The 18597-nt window shown below is 39.2% G+C and overlaps 1 protein-coding gene across 2 annotated transcripts in view; it reads right to left on the reverse strand.

The window, feature by feature from the left end:
• Window positions 1-3387, reverse strand: part of ZNF518A (zinc finger protein 518A) — a 45895-nt gene extending 42508 nt beyond the window's left edge. For both annotated transcript variants that reach the window (XM_043984860.1, XM_043984859.1), the window contains exon 1: window positions 3304-3387. The gene's annotated coding sequence lies outside the window, so the exon portion shown is untranslated. The remainder of the gene's footprint in view (window positions 1-3303) is intronic.
• Window positions 3388-18597: the final 15210 nt, after the last annotated feature.

An 18597-nucleotide genomic window follows, 5' to 3' on the forward strand; every position in this document is an offset into this window, starting at 1 on the left:
TTATACTAAATTAGAAAGGTATGCTTAACTCTTTAAGATACAAGAAAAAAAACTGATGAACTTTTTGTTATGCTGACAAATGTGCTATTAAGATAAAGTGTGATTTGATCTAAAGTATGATAGTAAGAATATTCCATATTTCATAAAATTATCCTTTTCAAAGCACTTTCAAATTCATTTTTACTACACTTTACAAGTAGTATGTACTCAAATATTTCTGATTTTTAAAAAATTTGTCCGAGATGTTAAATCAACTCCCAAATTCTTTATAATGAGGTTATATTATAGTCATAAGAGTATAGTGGAAAGAGTCCTGGATCTGAAGCCAGGGGAACTAAATTAAAATTTCAATTCTATCACTTACTAAACTACCTATAACATGTTAGGCAAGTCACTTCACCTCTTTGGGGTTCATTGGGGGAGGGGGAGCAGGGCAATGAGGGTTAAGTGACTTGCCCAGGGTCACACAGCCAGTAAGTGTCAAGTGTCTGAGGCTGGATTTGAACTCAGGTCCTCCTGAATCCAGGGCCAGTGCTTTATCCACTGCACCACCTAGCTGCCCCCATTCATCCATATTTTTTTAAAAATGAAAGCACTCTGAATTCTGCTGTAGCCCTCAGACCCTTGAAGCTCAAAATTCACTTTTTTAGCTTTCTTAAAACCAACTAATTTCACCTGTGAGAGTTTAGTGACATCAAAATCAACTAATGGAAAAACCTGGGAAGATTTACATGAACTGATGCAAAGTGAAGTGAGCAAAACCAGAAGAACATTATACACAGTAATATTGTACCATGATGAATTGTAAATGACTTAGCTCTTTCCTGCAATAAAATGACCCAATACAATTTCAAAGGACTTATGATGAAAAATGCCATTCACCTCTAAAGAAAGAACTGATAGGAATCTGAACGCAGATAAAAACATACTTTTTTAAACTTCCTTTTTCTTGTTTTTTTTTGGGGGGGGAGGGTCTGGGTTCCCCCCTCCCACAATATGGCTAATATGGATATGTTTTCTATGACTGCACATGTGTAATCTATATCAAATTGCTTACCTTCTCAGGAGGGAGGGGAAGGAGAAAGAAAATTTGGAACTAAAAAAAAATTTTTTTAAATAATGTTAAAAATTTTTCCATGCATTTGGAAAAAAATAAAATATAATATACATTTTTTAAATCAACTTTTAATTTGATCTTCCAGAAGAGTCACCCTCTTTTTATATTTGTACATTAACACAAATTTACTGTATATAGTTCAGGTTTACTTGTATTAGGATATTAATATAAACTCAAATCTGTTACAATTTTAAGAAATCAGAATCATAAGATCATTTATTTAAAGGTGGTAAGATATGTCATCTAATCCAACACTTTATTTTAGACAGGAGAGGTTAAGTGACTTAAAGTCCAAATCAAATATAAGTGGCAATCAAAATACATGGCAGAGCCATTGATTCAAACCCAAGGTACTCCTGATTCCAAATCTAGTGTTCTTCCCAATGTACCACAATTCAAATGAATGGCTTTGAATCCATTTAACCTAATATGTAATTAGGCACTAAAATACTGTATTAATGTTAGATGGAAAAAACTTAAAAACAGTGACAATCCAATTTACTTGGGGAATAGAAGGGGTAAGGAACAACTAAAAAATGGACGCCATGACAAGCAGAGTAACAACTAAAGTATGGCAGATTATATCTCCAGGCTTATACATTACTCCCTTTCACTGGACTTTTACTGTCTGATCAAACTGGCCTTTTTGCTGTTCCTCACACATGATATATCCCATCTCCTTGACCTGGCAAAGGCTTTACCTCCTATCTGGAATATGCCACCTCCCTGCCTTCTTCCCCTTAAAATCCTTCATTTCCTTCAAAGCTTAGCCCAAATGCCAAATCTCATGTGATGCCTTTCACAATTCCATCCGGTTTCTCCCCCTCCCCCAAATCACCTACTTTATTTGAGTCCATGCTATTTCCTTAATATAGAATACAAGCTGGTTGAGGGCAGGGCCTTTTGTGTATGTTTTTGTATTCCCAACACGTGGCACAATAAAATACTTGATTTCCGTGACGGACTTTTGTTTAGAGTTCTGAATTCCACCTTCCTTCCCGCCGCCCTCCCCCCAACCCCGCAATGTGTGCCTTTATATTTCTTAACTGTGAATGTAGCCAAAAAGTGCAATCTTCTAATTTGGTCTAAATCGGTTAGCATGCTCATTAGACGAACTAAAAAGATTAAGTCCACAATTCAATTCCTCAAATATTTATTAAGCGCTTTTTGTTGGGGGGGGGGGGGGCTCTTTTGGAAGGCCCGGCACCTAGTAGGCATTTAATAAATGCTGCCTGTATGGGCTGACTGTGCACGGCAGTCACTGGGCTGGGCGAGGCTACAAAGACAAATTGCCCCTGCCCTCAAGGCGCTTATGTGGAGCGTGTTCCAAAAGACAACCCGAGGATTCCCCGTAAACCCCGAAGCTCCCGGGGAGACCCCCTCGGAGACCACTTTTCCGCAGCTCCAGGAAGGCAGCAGCAGCGGTTGCAGCCTCTTTGTGCTTATTGGCTGATTGGCTGATGGATCGATAGAATGCCCACACCTGGTGAATAACCTGGGGCGTCCATACGTCCCCCCACCCGCAGGTGTTTAAAGAGCCAGCAGGTCACCGCCGCCGCACCTGACAACCTGCTCGGGGCTTGGAGGCACACCCGGGACACGGAAAGGAGGGTTGGGGGGTCGTAGGCGCGACGTCAGGGGCTTCAGGGAAGAGAAGGAGCGCGCCCAAGTTCAAGGCGGCTGTGGGGAGGGGCTCCCCGAAGCCCCCCGCGCTGCGGAGAGCTCCGGCGGGGCGGCCGCTCCCCGTCTGCCGGCCCCGGCGCGGACCGCGGGTCGTCCGGCGGGACCCCTGGCGGGGTGCCCCCCTCCGACCCCCTAGGGCTTGTCGGCGCGGAGGCACACAATCTATAGGCCGCCGCGCCCAGCCCGCCCGCTCGCTCTCCCGCAGGGCCGTGTAGCGAGGGTGGGATGAGGGGAAGCCCAGAGGCCCCGAGGCCGGCCTTGCTGCGGCTTCGAAACTCTACTGGGGAATTAGTTTTTTTTTTTTTTTAATTTAAAATTTAAGTTTGCGGCGAGTTACACGGTAGCGGGAACTATTTGACAGACTCTTGTTCTTGAGCAGCCGCCAGGCCGGCTCGAGGGACCCCCCGGCCCCGCTGACTCCTCCTTAAGACCCCCGGGAGTCCCCCCCCTCAAAAGCCCCCGCGTCTCGAGGCGACCCTGGCGCCTCGGCTTGGGGAAAATACCTGGCGTGAGCTCCATGGCGGGCGAGTCCCCGATGGCGGCCATAACCCTTCCATCCGGGTATTGCCGACAAGCCCGGTCCTAGGGCTACATACAGGGAAGGCTCGCCGCGGCGGAGGGATATGCGCAGCACCTGAGGAGGGGTGGGGAGAGGCGGAGGGGGACGGAGGCCGAAGAGGCCCCTGGACTCAGCCCGGGGCCCGCGGCCGCCAAGCGGGCCCTCCCCCGCAACCCCCCCTGTAGAGAGAGCCCTGCTCGCCGCGGGCTGGGCTGGGCTGGGCTGTGCCCGGGGGCCTCGCGCTGCAAAAAGCGAGGCCTGGCCTCGCCGGCTGCAGAGTAGCAGCCATAACTCCTCTCTTTCTTTGTGTCCCCCTACGAGATGAAGAAGGAAAGGGCTGTCCTTACCGTGTCCTTGCTTACCCAGAGGGGCAGGGGTGAAGCTGAGAGCTCGGGTGTGCTCAGCCTGGTGGAGGGGTCGCCAAGGACAGCACCCGCACCCGCCCCCACCCCGGGGCTCTAGGGCCTCCCAGTGCATCTCAAACCAGTGGAGGAAACTGCCCCTGTCATGGGGCACTTTCCAAAACTCGCCCCAGGAGCAGGCAGCCTGCTTTGCTGAGTGATGACCTTCGAGCCTCGGCTCTGACCCCCACCCCAAAGCTTCTGCAAGAGGCCCTTCCCTGTCCCCAAAAGGCTAGAGCCTTCCCTTTGAGATTACCTTCCATTCACGATGGATTGATGATGATGATGATGATGACAGACAGGCAAGATGTAGACCCCTTTCTTTATCTTGTCTGTGACATATCTATCAGAGGGTAAAATACAGATATAGATATGACCTATATTGCATAGACAAGATAGACATGTTTCTATACCTTGCCTGAACACACACACATACACACATATACCTATATAGATATATTGCACAAACAAGATAGAGATAGGTATGTATACCTCTATAGATAAGTATACCTACCCATCTCTATCTTCTCTATAGATATATGTGTGTGTGTGTATACATATACACACTGATATAGATAGGTATACCTCTCTATAGAGGTATAGAGTTTATAGATAAACCTATCTATATCTTGTCTATGCAATATGCCTACTTATATAGAGATACCTGTCTTCTTGACTTGTCCTTGGTCTTTTAAGAAAATAAAGATCTTTCTGCCCACATTCACTAGATTAGGTCAGGTCCCTAGCCAATGGAGAGACTAGAGAAGATCTGAGCTCCCAAGATATGTGAATGGTAAGTGTGGAAAGCAAAGGTTTTGATGAAGATATAATGATGCAGGCAGCAAGGCCATTATAAAAGATGCAACAACCTGGACTCTTCCACCTAGTTCTACCTCTTACTATAGTCCTGACCTTAGACAAGTTAACCTCAGCTCTCTAGACTTTCCTTTTTTTTTGGGGGGGGGGGGGAGAATGGGGGTAAAGTGACTTGCCCAGGGTCACACAGCTAGTAAGTGTCAAGTGTCTGAGGCCAAATTTGAACTCAAGTACTCCTGAATCCAGGGCCAGTGTTTTATCCACTGTGCCACCTAGCTGCCCCCAGACTTTCCTTTTACCATTTGTAAAATGAGGATAGTACTTGCCTGGTCTACCTCATAAAGTTGTTGTGAAGAAAGGGCAATAGAAATGTAAACTATTATTACTGCTTTTTAAAATTACCTATTCCTCTTCTTTCCTACATTATATCAGATGTGAAAAAGCAACTATACTAATAGACCTCATTTTACCCATTAGAGGTAAAAATTAAACCAAATAAAGAATAAATGTATATGACAGACTTGTTGTCTAGTTTTCATTATCATTTCAGATGTATGGACCCAGAAAGGGAGGAGGGAATAAAGGAATCCTACCCTTATCCTAAAAACTTAATTAATTAATTAGGAATCTTTAGTAATCTTCAAAAGTGTAGCTTTTATATTTAAATGACCCACACCAAAATGATTACAAGAAAGACTGAGCATATAGGCAAAGAATTTGTGCTTAATCAGACACAAATGCACTACTATATGTTAAAATACAATGATCCATATTAAAATATGCTATATTATTACTCTTCCCACTGATTATAGGATTCTTGAACACTAAAGCAGTCAGACTTGCTGAACTCTAGCTCCAGGTATTCTTCTGCTAGATTTACTACATGGAAGAATCACATAAAGATGTGTTCTGAGATACTGTCACTAGTTTAGAGACAGTAAATGCATTATTTTTTCCTTTGAAGTGTATGGAAACCCTGGGATTTCTACTATCAGTTTTACTGAAATGGTTGTTGACTGACTGACTAGTTGATAAAGAAAGGTACCAAGTCCCCAGTAAATGGTTGGAAGAACATCTGTTGGACTGATCAACCCAACAAGAGTCTTTGAAGATTATTCTCTCCACCCCCCACCTACCCACCCACCCCAATTTAGGAATATAATCATTTCTCTGATTTAAACTGCAGCTGGCTCTTAGCCAAGGAGCTCTAACAAGTTCCTGTACATACTAAGTAGATGTGAACAATATATTACTCTAATGAATTAGTTGCATAAAATCTAAACTATGTTAAGTCAATATGTAATCCATTACAATATATCAGCCCAAGGCTTCTCACAAACTGGGTTAATGAATAATGTATGATACAAAAGAGCACTAGGGATCCAAATGCTGTTGCTTTTCACTATTCATGTGACCCTGGACAAGTCCCTTTACCCTGGACTTTCATTTGCTCACATGTAAAAAGGGGATGATTGAACTAAATGGCCTCCATCATGACTTCCAGTTCTAAAATCGATAATCCTATGATATGCATGTTTTCCAATTAATAAGTCTTATTTTACTTGAAGATAAGAGACCTGATCAACTCTGTTATGTGCATCTACAATCAAATACCCCATCTCTCAAAACATATTCATGAAAACAAAGTGATAGAAAATTACTGGTTCAACACTTGCAAAAAGATGTCCATGTATAAAAATGGCATTTATACAGTACTTAAACTTTTTAAAGTACTTTATATAAGTTATTTTATTTGATGTAATAAGCATATATAAATATATAGGTTAAAGGACCATGAAAAATGAGAAAAACATCTATAGCAAAATATTCTGAAAATATAAAGAATTCATTTCTGAATCTAACTTGAATTGATTTGAGACGTAGGAAAGAAATGGTATGATAGAAAAGAGGATCTATCATGGCAGTGGCCTGTAAAAGAGGATTGAAATAGTTTAATGGCATTCTGCCTGGAACAAAAATAAATCAGTGAGTTCCATGCAAGTCAACTATCAGGTTTTTTTGTGTTGTTTTTTTTTTTGGTGAGGTAATTGGGGTTAAGTGACTTGCCCAGGGTCACACAGCTAGTAAGTGTTAAGTGTCTGAGGCCGAATTTGAACATTTGAACTCAGGTCCTCCTGACTCCAGGGCCCATGCTCTATCCACTGCACCACTTAGCTGCCCCTAACTATCATTTTTTTAAAGTACATAGTATGTTCCATGCAGTGCTAGGCAAACCATATTTGGAAGACAATACATAAAAGGGTGGCACAGTGGATAGAGTACTGGGCCTAGAGTCTGGAAGACTCATCTTCCTAAATTCAAATCTAGCCTCAGACACTTAGTACCTCCGTGGCCCTAGGCAAGTCACTTAACCCTGTTTGCCTCCAAGAAAACCCCAAATGGGGTCACAAAGACTCAGACATGATTGAAACAACTGAACAGCATAAAAGGGAATTGAAGGGAAGAGGGGTAGGGGAGTGTAGAAAGGAACAATCCACTAAGAGAATGGCGGTGAAGTAAAAAAAAAAAAATGAGGATGACTGGTCTAGGCTCTCCCTCAAAATAGAGGTTTTAGGAGGGGCTACCAATAGCAGAAGGAAAAAGCAGATGTCATGGTGGCAACAATAACAACAACAATGAATAGATTTTTAGTCTTGGCTTTGATGCCAACCCTATATAATACTTTGAGCAAATGACTTTTAATTGTAGTTTTTTTTTAAGCCAAAATGGGGCTTAGAGTGGTTATTTTGTCTAACCACCTCATTTTGCAAATAAAGAAAGGGAAGCTTCAGAAGATGAAATGACTCACCCAAGGTTACAAAACTAGTAGATGAACCAGAACTATTATTTAAGTTAATCAAGTGTTCTTTCTGCTATATAATACCACTCACTTAATTCTCAGGCCTCAGTTTTCTCCTCTATAAGACAGGACTGACATAATCCCTTCTAGCTCTGATATAATATATGAAATCGATAAGAATGTGGGAGAAAAGAAATCATGAGTTAGTACCCCCAAATTAAATTAATCTTTTTTTTTTTTTTGGCTATGGTATTTAGGAAGAATTCCTAAAATCTTTCTTTGATATTGTACCATGGCATGGAGTTAACCTTGTCTTCTTGGGCACAAATTCTGGAGAACTGTACTAAGTTAAAAATGCTTCAAGTCCAGACCCAATAACCTGCTCCGTGTCCATTAAAGGAGTAGCCTAGCATCATCACCAAAGGTTGTCCAGCAAATAGTGAATTGTTTTTACCCACATTAAGTTATGGAAATCATGTCCTAAGGGTTGCAGCCAGGGTTGATGAAGGGTATACATGTACATCCACAAGTCCCAGATCTTTTAAGTTATTAAATAATAAAGAAAAAATCAATTCTGCCATTATTCTATAATCCACAAAGGAAGAATAATTCAAAACCACTTCCACTAGCACTTGGGAGGAGAAAAAAAAAAAAGATGGTTCCAGCATCTTAATATTATTTTGCATTTTATAACATTTTTGCAAAGTACTTTCAGCTTTGTCTTACTTTATCAACAAAGTGAGATAGAAAGATCAGATTTGCAGTGTTTGGTAAGCATTATCCCATTAGATCCTGACTGTAAGGTATGATTATCCCCACTTTACAGAAGAGGAAATGGAGATCCAGAGATTCAATGATTTCCCCAAAGCTAAATAGCAAGTTAATGACAGAATTAACCCCAAAGAAAGTATATTTCCTAATTCTTTGCCTCTTGTTCTTTATTTTGCTCTTAGTTGCCCCTATAGCCCTAACCACTGCTACTGCAACAGAGAAAAAAATTCTATTGTCATGACAAACAAATACAATCAGGCCCTATGACAATTTAAAGGGTAAGATTGTAAATAAGGCTTAAGAATAGTTTTTAAAAAGGGGGTGGCAGCTAAGTGGCACAGTGGATAGAACACTGGCCCTGGATTCAGGAGGAACTGAGTTAAAATCCAGCCTCAGACATTTGACACTTACTAGCTATGTGACCCTGGCCAAGTCACTTAACCCTCATTGCCCCCCAAAAACAAAACAAAACAAAAAAGCCAAGTCTTGTTTTTTCGTAATATTTAGTTTTTAAATCCCTGTAGTGGAGGGGCAGCTAGATGGCACAGTGGATAAAGCACCGGCCCTGGATTCAGGAGTACCTGAGTTAAAATCCGGCCTCAGACACTTAACACTAGCTGTGTGATCCTGGGCAAGTCACTTAACCCCAATTGCCACCCTCCCCCCCAAAAAAAAAATTAAATAAAAATCCCTATAGTGGAAATGTACACTGCTATATATTTTTTGTTTTTTCTAAGATTTCATTTTGCAACCTGTGGTCCTTCTTTAATAATGACTTGTGACACAGTTTTAATTTTCTGTGGAAACTTACTCACTGGCTTGATAAACCCCTATGCCTTGGCCTGGTCAACTGTGTATCCTGATAAACAACCCCCTCCTACTCTGTTTTTTGGAATAAGGTCATCACCATCAAAATGGTCCAGTGTTGAGGTTCTTTACTGATCCTGCATCTGGAGATAAGCCCCAACCACCAGCCAGATTGTCCGCAGTGGGAGGGGAATATCCTTGAAGGTCCCTATAAAAGTCCCACTCAAACCCCAAGTCAGTGGAGAATCTAGAGTGGAAGCAGGACATTCAATAGCTGCATGCTCATAGGCAGGGCTTCCTGCTTTCACCAAAGAAAGCAAGGACTCAGGGCCTGGTGAGGGGAAATTCCCCTCCCATTGTCTCCCTTAAAGCCATGACCTTTAGCAGGACTCTTGTGTCTGATATCTGTGCCCTATTAGAAGGGAGTTACTGTGCTCCCATGCTCAAGACAAGGATTGTACCCTTACCAATATTATTTCCCTAAATGTATAAACATTAAAATGAAATAATAATTATTGACATTTTATATAACACTTTAAAGTCTGCAAAGTGGTTTACATTTCTAATAACAATGCTCCTAATAACAATCTTATTAAGTAAGCCCTACAGGTAAGGTAGCCACTATTTTACAAATGAAGAAACCGAAGCTTAAGGGGTTAAATGACTTCTCCATCTCTAGTAAGCATTAGAGGCAAGACTGGAACTAGGGTTCTGCTGATTCTAAGTCCAACACTCTCTTCCACCACACAATGTTTCCTGCCTCCCTTGAGTAAGAATTTATTATAAAAGCTTTTTTAACAACGGCTACATCTTCCGATGGAAAGTGAAAAGGAGGAGAGTTGTTTTTGTTCTGCCACCTCCAGCAGTTCTTTAAGTAACAGAAGAGAGTGGGACATAGGACCAGATTTAAACACTTTAGGAGGTCTCTGAAAAATAGAAAATTGGTGTATTTAAGATTCAGCTCGCAAAAAAAAAAAAAAAAAGGAAAGGAAAGGAAAGAAAGGAAAGGAAAAGAAAAGAAAAGAAAGATTCAGCTCAACTCCAACCTTCTGCAAAAGGCTTTTCCCAGTTCGGTCCCAACCCCCACCCCCACCCCTGCTCCAGCCTTTACTCTGTTTTGTCTCCTTTTTACTTGATATACATCTTGTATGCATACAGTTGTTTGCATATTGTCTCCTGAAAGGGAAAGTGAGTTCCCTGAGGGCAGGGACCAGGTTTCTCCTTTTCTCTGTATCCCCAGTACTCCAGGAGCCTGTCTTGTAGTAGGTGCTTAATAACTGTTTGTTGATAGAGATGAAGTTGGTGATGATGGTGACTTCTCTCAACTTCCCAATTATCTCTTGAAATTGCTTACTCCCTAGACCACCCAGACTAGCAGAGATAAAGTAGGAATAACTAGAGGGAAAGGATAGGAGAATAAGAAAAAGGAGAAAAGATAGAAGAAAGAGAATGGGGGGAAAATTAAGAGAAAACAGGGTTAACTCTAACTCCCAGGATCTTGTGACTAGTGTTTCTCTCTCTCTCTCTCTCTCTCTCTCTCTCTCTCTCTCTCTCTCTCTCTCTCTCTTTCCCCTCCCCACAACTCTCCAAGTGACGTCATGTAATTATGGAACTTCCCATGAGGGATGAGAGGACACTTCACCTTTTCTCTCACTCAAGCCCCATAAGCCATATGCACATGGCAACTCAAGCACATGTCCTGCCCAAGCAAGCCTAGGACTAGACTTCAGGCCTTTAGCTATTTCTTCTACTTATGTTTCTTTCCTGAGAATAGGTGGTCAAACATCAACCTCAAGATGGATGTGTCCAAGGAACTATGTAAGTTTGAGAGGTCTGGAGGTTCTGATTCTTTCCATATCAGAGCAGACTGGTGACAAGGGAGTTTCTGCATCATAAAAGGTGACCACCAATAAAAGAAGGAGCCCAGGCTCTGGCCTAGATAGCCAGAAGACATGGACTTTGAGGAGATAGTACAGGGCTAAGGTGAAATGTAAGCATGCCTGGCAAACTGCTTTATGTTCCGATCAAGCGTAAGTCTCAACATCCTAGGAGAGTATAATGGTAGTTAGGTTACTACTATTTTAAGTCTTGCTGTCAACACACACTTATAAATGTTTTGTGTTTATCATTTCCTTTATATATTGAAAAATAAATGTCTGTACTGTACCTGATCTAGAATGTATACTGAGTATTTTTCCACTCCCCACATTAAACCTAAGCTTTAAATACTTTGACCATGAGGCACCAGGGCGCAGATATAATGTAAGAATTGACATGGGGCAAAAATGTAGAATCTTTCCTCAAGCTCCCATATTACCCTAATCACACTTTCCCCCCACACACCCCACCATTTACTTTCAGAGAAACATTCAAAGACTTGTATTCAGAGTATATTCAGCACAGGAGAACCATCTATACAACCACAACTTTCCAAAGAAACAACTTTGAGGGAGGCAGGTAGGTGGTGCAGTAGATAGAGGATCCGCCCTGGATTCAGGAGGACCTGAGTTCAAATCTAACCTCAGACAGTTGATATTTACTAGCTGCGTGATCCTGGGCAAGTCACTTAACCCTCATTGCCCTGCCCCCCCCCCAATTTAAGCAAGAAAGAAACAACTTTGAAAGACTTAAGAAATGATCCACCAAATGGCCAACCATAATTCCAGAGCATCCATGATGAAACATACTAGCCACCTCCTGGTAGAAAAGCTGATAGCCTTAGAGTACTGAATGAGTACTTTTAGACATGGCCAGGGTGAGAATTGGATTTGTTTAACTATGCATATTTGTTACAAGGGTTTTTTTCTTTCTAATGGGGAAGGAGGTGAGGAGAGAAAATAGATTTTTGTTCATTTAAAAAAATAAAATTAATTTTAAAAAGTGGAATCCTAAATTATAAAATTACTCCTATAAGGGATTTTCATAGATCTAAACCCCTTAAAGAACAAAAGGAACGAAACTTGAATGGTGTGATTTCAGGTACCATTATAGGTGGTAGAAGAGATATTTCAGGGAAGGGAACCTAACTCAATCCATCTTCAAATTATTATGCAGGTAGCTGTGCATAGTAGTATATAGGAGGCTTTGAAAAAGCAACTACAAGATGTATCATATCTTTAAGGTACTACATCCAGTTTTAAGGTAGAAATTAAAGGGCAAGGTTACAGAATGAGAATTTGTAAGGAAGATATCAACAAAGAGATGGGCTGGTAAATGTTTAATAACCAGCTTGCTAAAGAAAAAAAAAAGGACATTTGACAAAGTTTAACCTGCATCATTAAGATTTTCTCCATAATTTTTTTAAGTCTAGACAACAACAAAAAACAATAAACCAAGCCCTAATTTTAGTATTTGTGTATTTCTAGGTTATAAATGCTCACACTGAAAATTTACCAATTGGCTCTTATTAGTCAGTAAGAGCTGGCTCTAGCATACCTCTGTTTAAATCCCCCTTAGCACCTGAAGAATATCAGTGAATATAGAAAGTAAATGAAAAGAGCCACCAAAAAAAATAAATCCAGACATGAAAAATCATAAAGGAAGAAAAAAATAAAGAAAAAATTCTCCAACTTGAAAAATTCATATCATGAATAAAAGAAACCAGAAGAAGGCACCAGAAGTAGGGAGAAAATAATGAAATAACAACATCAATTTGGCTTGTATCTGCCACAAAATATTTCATCGTGAATAGTCAAATCACTAAGAGAAATAAAGGAAGTTCTGGCTGATTATAATCATACGTAAGTAAAGAAGAAACCAACTCAAATGTATGTATGTATGTATGTATGTATGTATGTATATGAGGCTCAGAGGTTTGGGTCATTTGTTGTTTAAATCAATCTTCACAAAATGGCAGATTCACTGTGAAATAGGAATACCTTAATGTAGAGCAAAAGGGGATAAATTTCAGGATAAATATTCCAATTCCCCAAAGGTTCTATGACCTTATTTATGTAGATAACCCCACCCCCCATGATAGATAATAAGTCATCTATGCCTCCTCATCCTATATAATACTTATCTATATCCTTTTATCCATAAATTCACTGTAGGTAGTTCCAACCACAGTTTGGAGAGTCTTCCTTGAGTTTGGACATTATGAGGACACCCAGAAAAACACACTGATGATTCAGCTATTTTCTTTCACTCTCACCAAGGAACCAGCCTCATCTTCTTTCTTATACATTTTGTTATTGACATTATTTCCATGGTTTCTTGTTCATAATTCCTTTTAAAAAATATGTTGCAACCTGCTCACCTCCAACATGTTCAACAGTTTTATCTTATGTCATTTACTGACAGTTTTGATATATGCATGGGACATATCTTGTTAAAGAAGAGGCTCTTCTCTTTAACTCTATCAAATCCAATTCAATTCCTCTGCTCTCTAATTGATTGTCTACCCAATTGTCAAATTGATGTTCCTAGAGTGGCAGGTCTTATTATCTCCCTCCCTTGCTCCAGAAACTTGAGTAGTTCCTTTGTGTGTCTAATATTAAACACAGTACTAACCTTTTTTAGACAGATTTCACATACTTCCCTTCACACACACAATTATGACATATGCATGGAATGTATCTTGTTGAAGAAGAGGCTGTAAAGTGATATTTTACTTCACCAAATCCAATTCAATTGGGTTACCACTAGCACAGTAATTTTCTCTACACTCTTGGTTTAGTTAAGCTGTTTGGTTTTTTCTTTGTTTTGTATTTTTTAAAAGCCATTCCCATTTCCTCTATTAATATCTGAGATGGCAATGTTAGAGACTAACAAGGAAAGAAGGCAGGGAAGAAAGGAGGAAGAGAGGGAGGGAAGGGAAGGGACAGAAAGGGAGGGGAGGGGAGGAAACAAATAACAAATTAAGGGAATAACAAACCAAGGAAGGTTTGGTCTGGGGAATCAAAGGGATGGGAAGTAGAGTCACAGGGCAGTCAATTGTTATACTTTTGAATGGCAGTATTGATTTGATTACTATTCCTAGAGTAAGAGGTGGAAAGTGGGGAGTCGAGGGTCAGATATGAATGCATCATCAGGGCAGTTGGAAAGGCATCAGGAATAAATAGATGTCTAGTATAGTCTGGGGTGGGTTAGACAAAATGGTTAGATGAATTTGCATTCACTCACCAATCAAGACAGCTTAGCCACAGGACAAGAGTTCCAAAACATGGGGAATGACATGATCTTTGAAGGTCTGGTCTGGAGGGTGTTGTTTTAGTTGGGAAAAGGGACACAGTATTCAGACAGATGGAAAGATAGTGGAAAGAATTTGTTATAAAATCACTGCAGATATTCTCCATCTTTCATCTGTTGTCCTCTTTCCAGTTCTATCCTTAAATACCCTCAAGACGACTAGAGTCAGGTCTTTTGCTAAACTTTCTTTAAACTGGTTTTACTCTCCAGCGTTGTATGACTGCTCATTCTTTTCCACCATCCTTCTCAGTAAGATTTTATAATAACTAGATATTCTAAATTGGTGTTGCCCTTGACAGCCACATATTTTAGCTTGGAAAATAGGTCAAACATCTGCTGAGGTGGTTTGAAAGGGGTTTTTTGATTTCCTCACTTTGGCGATTGATCGACATCATTTAAATGTCATGCAATTGTTAACATTCCTGTTGATGTCCTTTTCTCTGTCCACTTCCAATTTTAAGTCAGTGATAATTATTTTAAGTCAGCAATAATAATCTTTAGATCTGAGTTGTTTTAATTGCATATAATATAATTTTCCCTTTTTTATTGCTTCTCCTAATTTTAACATTCATTTTGATCTTAGCTCTAACAAGTTGGTGGTCTGAGTTAACAAACAGGTAATTCAAAAATGACTCTCAAATCAGCCATTTTCTGTCTATTAAAAAATAATGTGTGGGGGCAGCTAGGTGGCACAGTGGCTAAAGCACTGGTCCTGGATTCAGGAGTACCTGAGTTCAAATACAGCCTCAGACACTTGAAACTTACTAGCTGTGTGACCCTGGGCAAGTCACTTAACCCCCATGGCCCTGCAAAAAAAAAAAAAGTGTTTTTTTTAATGCTGTAACTTGTTCTCCACATACAACATTCTCATATTCTTTTCTGGAAGAAACTATTTATGATGTAAAAACATGAAATTACTGTGTGGTTTACATGTGTTTAAACTACACCCATGTAGCATGCAGTGCTACATTTTTTTGGCCTCTTTGCTACTCTTGAATCATATTTTTCACTGTTGTGACTTATGCCTACATTTACATCAAAGTCACTGAGTTTTAAAGTAACATGTTGGAGAATTGGTAACTATGGTAGAGTAGAAGAAAGATGTTCCAGTCCAGCTTAACCCTCAACCACTCCAACAAAGATCTAAAAAGTGCATTAGACAAAGTGATGATTGAGAAATCTAAGGAGAAAACCACAGTGGTTCATTTTTTCCCATTCTAAGATCATGAATTTAGTCCATGGACAAGAAAGGAGGGCAGAAACTTTGGAACAGGGTGAGCCTATAGCTTATTTACTCTGAATGTGAAATAAGATCTCTGATTCAGCCCCAGGGCTGAGATCAGGCTAGCCTCACAGTGGTAATGCCAATTGTCACAATAAGATGGCAGATTCAACCACTCAGATCAGGCTAAGGCCAGCTGTATTGTTGTTGTTTTTTTTGTTTTTTATTGTTTTGGCAGGGCAATGAAGGTTAAGTGACTTGCCCAAGGTCACACAGCTAGTAAAGCCAGCTACATTGTTGCTCTGACACTAGAGCAGAATTGTGGATTCCATCCCTGGGTCCAGAGAAGGGATAGGTCAGCCATGCTATTGTTTTGAACCTATAGAATCTTCCAGCTAGCTGACAGGAGCTGGGGCCAACAAGTGCCTTCTAGAGCCTAAATCAGGAACAAGTAAGAGTTCAGTTGTGTTGCCTAGATCCAAAATGGGGTCAGCAGTAGGGCCATGACCAAGCTCACTTAGGGAATGCTGAAATTTTTCAGCTTCCTGGACCTAAATGCCCCTGTGATTCTTGAAGAACATAGCATTCAATATTCAGGGAAATCAGCATCAGGATCCCAAAGAATACAAATGGGTAACAAACAAGGCCTGACATTTTCTCTAAAACTGCACAGAGCTTGACCCTAACACAAAGTCTTAATCCAGGTAATAAAGCAGGAAAAATAAGCAAAAATATTTTTTTTCAAAAAGGCACACACCCCACCATGATAAAGAACTATGAGGGTGACAGAGATGTCCAAGATACCCTCTAGAACTCCAAAACACCTATAAGCAAAGCCCTCAAAAAAAGCAGTGTGGCTACAAGGTCAAATAGAATTCCTAGAAGAAATATAAAAATAATTTTAAAATGCTATGATAAATTAAATGGGAACACTAAAGGAAAAGACTAGAAAATAAATGAAACTGATGGAAGTCATAGTTGGAAGGAGAATGTCAAGAATGACTCTAAAGTAATTTTAGGATGGAAAGAATGGAAAAAATGGGAAGAAAACATAAAATAACTGATGTAGAAAAATCTAACTTTGAAGCAGAGAGATAATGAAGAAAGGATTAAAAGAAAAGAATGAAAGCCTGAGAACATGTGATTGGGTTCTGACTGAGGGGAAGAGAAGAAGATCAGGGAACAAAAACTGACTTCAACATGCATAGAGGACTAAGTGCTAAGCACACTACTCACTCACTCCCCTCCTCTTTGTAATGAAGAGGTAGGGAGCAAAGAGATGAAAAAGTATAAGATAATAGAGGATAGAGAGAAATACACAAATTAATGATCAGAAGTATAAATATAAACGCAACGAACTCACCTACAAAACAGGAGGGGATAACAGAATGGACTAGCAACCAGAATTCCAACAATATGTTGTTTATAAAAAATATATTTAAAGCAGAAATGCACATAGACTTTATATATATATATACAAAACATATATATATATATATATATATAGTTTTGTTTTGTTTTTTGCGGGGCAATGAGGGTTAAGTGACTTGCCCAGGGTCACACAGCTAGTGTCAAGTGTCTGAGGTCAGATTTGAACTCAGGTCCTCCTGAATCCAGGGCCTGTACTTTATCCACTGCACCACCTAGCTGCCCCCTGCACATAGACTTTAAATGCGAGCTGGAGTAAAATCTATTATACTATAGTTAAAGTAAAAAAATACAGGAGTAGCAATCATGATCTCTAATAAGACAACAGTAAAATAAATTTGACTTTTTAAAAAAAGAGATAAACAGGGAAACAATCTTGCTGAAAAGTATAATGGACAATGAATTAATAGCAATACTTAACATGTTTGCACCAAATGGACATCTAAACAGTTGAACATCTAAATAGTTGAAGCAAAAGCTAATGTATTACAGAGAGACATTGATAGTAAAACTAGAATAATGGGGGACCTTAATTTTTCACCCTTCAGAACCAGACAAACCCAACAAAAAAAATAAATAAAAAGTTGAGAAAATGAATAGAAGTTTGGAAAAGCTACATATGATAAATCTCTGGCAATTATTGGATAGAAATAGAAATATATATATATGTGTGTGTGTGTATATATATATATATATGTATATGTATATTTATCAGCTTTGCATGACATCTCTACAAAAATTGCCCTTGTATTAAGGGAATAAAACCTCACAAGCAAATTCAGAAAAGCATAAATATTAAACACATCGTCTACTGATCACAATGAAATAAAAATTATTTTCAAGAAGGGGCCATTGAAGAAAGAGTTAAAAATTAATTGGAGACTATATAACTTAATCCTAAATGACTAGTGGGTCAAAAAACTAATCATAGAAATAATAGATCGCTTCAGTAAAGTTATTAACAGTTAAAAGACAACAAACTAAAATTTGGGAGATTCAGTCATTGTCCCTAAGTGAAGATATGTATCTCAAAAACTTTGATCAACAAAAGAGAGGAAGAACAGATCTATAAAATAGGCATGCAACTTAAAAGAAAACTAGAAAACTGTCAACTTCTTAAACTCCAAACACCAAAATAGAATTCTGAAAACAAGTGAAGAGATTAACGTAAATGACAAACCCATTGAATTAATAAATATAACCAAAACTTTTAAAAAGATAAATAAATAGCTTAATTTGAAATGAAAAAGTAAGAAGAAAACCAATAAAATTTTTTCAAAAGAATTCACAACAAATAAAGAAATAAAAGCAATTACTAGAAACTATTTTGTTCAACTGTGTCCAGTAAAATCAACAACTTAAATGAAACAAATTAATATTTACAAAAAAAGATAAAATGCCTGGATTATCAACATAAGAGATAGAGAATTTCAATAACTAATTCTCAGAAAAAAAGAAATTGAACAAACCATAAATGAACTCCACAAATAAAAAACAAAACAAAACAGTGGAACCATTTGGGTTTACAAAGTAATTCTATCAAATATTCAAAGAACAATTTGATTATTACACAATCTGTTTGCAAAAATGGGAAAAGAGCCTACAAAATTCCATCTGTGACACAAATATGGTCTTAATATTTGAGGAAGAATCAAAACATAGAAGGAAAACTATAGATCAATATTTCTACATGGGCTCTTTTTCCTAAGGGTATCTTTATTTTATTTTTCTTTTTGTGGGGGCAATGATGATTAAGTGACTTACCCAGGGTCACACAGCTACTGTCAAGTGGCTGAGGTCAGA

This window comes from Dromiciops gliroides, chromosome 2 (assembly GCF_019393635.1).
Source record: "Dromiciops gliroides isolate mDroGli1 chromosome 2, mDroGli1.pri, whole genome shotgun sequence".
Classification (NCBI taxonomy): Eukaryota; Metazoa; Chordata; class Mammalia; order Microbiotheria; family Microbiotheriidae; genus Dromiciops; species Dromiciops gliroides.